Consider the following 5,651-nt stretch of genomic DNA (forward strand, 5'->3'; position numbering starts at 1 on the left):
ACAGAGAAAGAGAGAGAGACAGAGAGACAGAGAAAGAGAGAGACAGAGAAAGAGAGAGAGACAGAGAGAGAGAGAGACAGCGAGACAGCGAGACAGAGAGAGAGAGAGAGAGAGAGAGAGAGAGAGAGAGAGAGAGAGAGAGAGAGAGAGAGAGAGAGAGAGAGAGAGAGAGAGAGAGAGAGAGAGAGAGAGAGAGAGAGAGAGAGAGAGAGAGAGAGAGAAAGAGTCCACACAGACCATCCCCTGGTATGGCACAGTGCTATAAGGGCACACTACCCCTATGTCAAGAGGGTATTGGCCCATGGTGGAAACTCAGAATACTAGACATTGAGGAAATGTAAACAACATCTTACAACATGTATAAGTCTGGGACAGTCATGGGGCAGGGCATCCTCATGCAGTTCCAGCAGGACTCTTACAGGATCAAAGAGAGAGCACAGCAGGAAAAGCTCTCTCTCGGTGACGACTCCCCCATCCTGAGTGAGTCTGATCACACCTCTTCAAACTGTCCTGCAGACGAGCAGCCCCAAGAGGAGGGCTGAAACAGACCAGCACAACACCCCCCCCCTACAGTACCCAGAGGGCTGAAGGTGGAGATAGACAGCTGTCTGATAGAGCTGGCTGCACTCCGGTCTGACGTGAGAGAACTGAAGGAGGAGAGAGAGGAACACACAGCCCAGCTAACAGAACTGAAGGAGGAGGTGAGAAAGCTGAGGTGTGACAGAGAGCAGGACACTCCCCAGAGAAGCCAGCAGAACAGCCCACCTCAGACCCGGACCACAACCTCAATACCACAATGGGACAGACAAAACATTGACAGCCCCCCTGTCAGCTCCTCCGATAGCCCTCCTGACAACTCCCACAGATCCACCGAGGACACACAAAAGCCACAGATTGTGCTCCTCATTGACTCAAATGGAAAATACATTCAAGAAAATAAACTTTTTCCCCAAACACAAAGTGGCTAAACTCTGGTGCCCAAACACTAGGCGTGCCCTGGAGCTGCTGTCAGAGGACAGACTAGGGTCCCCCAGCCACATCATAATACACACAGGCACAAACGACCTGAGAGCCCGACAGGAAAGGGTGGCCACATCACTCAAGGGAGTGATTGAAAAGGCCTCTTCCACTTTCCCCAACGCACAAGTGCCAGCGTGTGCTCTGGGCGTTCGTAAACTCAGAGCGTTGTCAGATTGGCCGTTCGTAAATTCAGAGCGTTTCGCTCTCGGAGCGTTCTCGGAGCGCACACTGGACGCTCTGGCCGAGGAGTAGGGTTGATCCGAGTGTTCTGACCTAACAACAGCAGTCAAGCACCCAAGCTAACTGGCTAACGTTGGCTAGCTTGCTAGCTACTTCCAGACGCAAATGAGAGAAAAGCTCACTCTGACCAGCAGAGCTGGTTAGGATGTTTTTATGTTATCCAGAGCGTTGGTGACTGCAACTGTGCTGCTGGCAACAATTTAATTACGCTTTTTTTGCCAACGTTTTCTGACACTGGCCATATTCAACGGGTGTTGAGCGTTCGTAAATTCATCAGTTATTCTGCGCTCTGGCACACTCAGACGAGAGTGCTCTGAAATCGGAGTAGATAGCCAGAGCAAATTTACCAGCTACATCTATCAACAGTTGTCGCAGTGACATCATTAAACATTCTATTGAAATAGTTACTTGCATAGTGGAGTCTTTTGTTTAGACATGTAGCTTGCTAGATAAACAATGAACCATAATCCCAACTCATAACGTTACTACCCTGCATGAATCTGCAGGTAGCTAACCAATCAGGTTCAATGTTAGCTAGCTAACATTAGCCTATAACTAGCAATGCAAATGGCTCTGAGATACGAATAATAATACTACACAGATCAAACACGTAATGTTAGCTAGCTATCCAGCCAGCTAATGTTAGCTACAGATGAAGTCGGAAGTTTACATACACTTTGGTTGGAGTCATTAAAACTTGTTTTTCAACCACTCCACAAATTTCTTGTTAACAAACTATAGTTTTGGCAAGTCGGTTAGGACATCTACTTTGTGCATGGCACAAGTAATTTTTCCAACAATTGTTTACAGACAGATTATTTCACTTATAATTCACTGTATCAAAATTCCAGTGGGTCAGAAGTTTACATACACTAAGTTGACTGTGCCTTTAAACAGCTTGGAAAATTCCAGAAAATGATGTCATGGCTTTAGAAGCTTCTGATAGGCTAATTGACATCATTTGAGTCAATTGGAGGTGTACCTGTGGATGTATTTCAAGGCCTACCTTCAAACTCAGTGCCTCTTTGCTTGACATCATGGGAAAATCAAAAGAAATCAGCCAAGACCTCAGAAAAAAATGGTAGACCTCCGCAAGTCAGTTTCATCCTTGATAGCAATTTCCAAATGCCTGAAGGTACCACGTTCATCTGTACAAACAATAGTACGCAAGTATAAACACCATGGGACCACGCAGCCGTCATACCGCTCAGGAAGGAGACGCGTTCTGTCTCCTAGAGATGAACGTACTTTGGTGCGAAAAGGGCAAATCAATCGCAGAACAACAGCAAAGGACCTTGTGAAGATGCTGGAGGAAACAGGTACAAAAGTATCTATGTCCACAGTAAAAAGAGTCCTATATCGACATAACCTGAAAGACCGCTCAGCAAGGAAGAAGCCACTGCTCCAAAACCACCATAAAAAAGCCAGACTACGGTTTGCAACTGCACATGGGGACAAAGATCGTACTTTTTGGAAACATGTCCTCTGGTCTGATTAAACAAAAATAGAACTGTTTGGCCATAATGACCATCGTTATGTTTGGAGGAAAAAAGGGAAGCTTGCAAGCCGAAGAACACCATCCCAACCGTGAAGCACGGGGGTGGCAGCATCATGCTGTGGGGGTGCTTTGCTGCAGGAGGGACTGGTGCACTTCACAAAATAGATGGCATCATGAGGAAGGAAAATTATGTGGATATATTGAAGGAACATCTCAAGACATCAGTCAGGAAGTTAAAGCTTAGTCGCAAATGGGTCTTCCAAATGGACAATGACCCCAAGCATACTTCCAAAGTTGTGGCAAAATGGCTTAAGACAACAAAGTCAAGGTATTGGAGTGGCCATCACAAAGCCCTGACCTCAATCCTATAGAAAATTGGTGGGCAGAACTGAAAAAGCGTGTGCGAGCAAGGAGGCCTACAAACCTGACTCAGTTACACCAGCTCTGTCAGGAGGAATGGGCAGATATTCACCAAACTTATTGTGGGAAGCTTATGGAAGGCTACCCGAAACATTTTGCGTTGCTACCAAATACTAATTGAGTGTATGTAAACTTCTGACCCACTGGGAATGTGATGAAAGAAAGAAAAGTTGAAATAAGTCATTCTCTCTACTATTATTCTGACATTTCACATTCTTAAAATAAAGTGGTGATCCTAACTGACCTAAGACAGGGAATGTTTACTAGGATTGAATGTCAGGAATTGTGAAAAAATGAGGTTATTTCCCTCATTAAAATGCAAATCAATTTATAAAATTTTTGACATGCATTTTTCTGGATTTTGTTGTTGTTATTCTGTCTCTCACTGTTCAAATTAACCTACCATTAAAATTATAGACTGATCATGTCTTTGTCAGTGGGCAAACGTACAAAATCAGCAGGGGATCAAATACTTTTTTCCCTCACTGTACGCCTAGTTTCCTGAAATACGAATAAAATTGTTAAATTACGAGCCTAGTTGGTTTAGCCACGGAAAAAGACAGCAACCTTCCTGTTAGCCATGATTGGCTGAGCTAGTGGATGGGCTGGACATGCTGAGAGATGGTCTGCCATGTAGCACACTTCTGTCTATAATATGATGTGTAGGTAATCCTTTCTAACACAGCTTTTTTGAAAGATATCACGTAGTAGAACTGCAAAAGTGTTGCTCTCCACTTTCTGGAGGACCGAGTTTTGAAATCAGTGGAATGCCCAGTGGTATTAGAGTATGACAGCTAAGTGAAAAGTCGAAAAGAGAGCACACAGAAGGCTGTTGTATAAAACACCTGTCTCTGGATTACATCTTCAAACTAAGGGCAACCATGGCATCCGTGACAGAGAGGGAGAAGCGTCCATCCATGTATACCGGTAAGATAGTCTAGCTAACTACATTTTCAGAAAAGGGCAACCAGTGAAGAACAATCACCATTGTAAATACAACCCATATTTATGTTTATTTATTTTCCTTTTGTACTTTAACTATTTGCACATCGTTAGAACAATGTATATAGCCATAATATGACATTTGAAATGTCTTTATTCTTTTGGAACTTCTGAGTGTAATGTTTACTGTTAATATTTATTGTTTATTTCACTTTTGTTTACTATCTACTTCACTTGCTTTGGAAATGTTAACATACGTTTCCCATGCCAATAAAGCCCTTAAATTGAGAGAGAGAGAGAGAGAGAGAGAGAGAGAGAGAGAGAGAGAGAGAGAGAGAGAGAGAGAGAGAGAGAGAGAGAGAGAGAGAGAGAGAGAGCGGTACTCCCATGCCAAAAAAGCCCTTAAATTGAGAGAGAGAGAGAGAGAGAGAGAGCGGTACTCCCATGCCAAAAAAGCCCTTAAATTGAGAGAGAGAGAGAGAGAGAGAGAGAGAGAGAGAGAGAGAGAGAGAGAGAGAGAGAGAGAGAGAGAGAGAGAGAGAGAGAGAGAGAGAGAGAGAGAGAGAGAGAGAGAGAGAGAGAGAGAGAGAGAGAGAGAGAGAGAGAGAGAGAGAGAAAGAAATTAGTCGTCCCCCATACCTACGTCCTAAATGGTAGGCCGTTTGAGTATGCGAAAAAATAAAGTTTAATAGTATGCAACATTTTGAAAATCGAGACTTTAAATGCCCAGATGTCATACTCATTTTGACTTTGACAACAGCTGATCATTAGATATGGGGATGTGCTACTGAAATCAACAAATAGCGGGAAACAACACAATCGCGAATGACGCATTCTCAGTATGTGATTTTTTTTTATAGTATGTTAATTTTCGAATACAGAGTAAGGTTTAAATGCCAGGATGTATACTGATTTCAGCTCATCATCTAGTAGAATTAGATGCACACTTTTCCACATTGGAAGGGGGGGTTACTAAGCTAACATATGAAATTGTTTTAAGATTGTCATACCATGGATAATTTAGCTACTTGATTTTGCTTTATAGGACCCCTTTAGGTATCAAAAATATATACAGCACCAGCCAAAAGTTTGGACACACCTACTAATTTCAGGGTTTTTCTTTAAAAAAAAAACTATTTTCTACATTGTAGACTAATAGTGAAGACATCAAAACTATGAAATAACACATATGGAATCATGTAGTAACCAAAACAGTGTTATACAAATCAAAATATATTTTATATTTGAGATTCTTCAAAGTAGCCACCCTTTGCATTGATGACAGCTTTGAGTAGGCGTGTCCAAACCTTTGACTGTCAATGTAAATATTCCAGGTGGCCATTTGATTAATTGTTCAGCAGTCTTATGGCTTGGGGGTAGAAGCTGTTAAGGAACCTTTTGGTCCTAGACTTGGCGCTCCGGTACAGCTTGCTGTGTGGTAGCAGAGAGAACATTCTATGACTTGGGTGATTGGAGTCTTTGACAATTTTTTGGGCCTTCCTCTGACACCGTCTGGTATAGAGGTCCTGGA

This window comes from Coregonus clupeaformis, unplaced genomic scaffold (assembly GCF_020615455.1).
Source record: "Coregonus clupeaformis isolate EN_2021a unplaced genomic scaffold, ASM2061545v1 scaf0399, whole genome shotgun sequence".
NCBI classification, from domain to species: Eukaryota; Metazoa; Chordata; class Actinopteri; order Salmoniformes; family Salmonidae; genus Coregonus; species Coregonus clupeaformis.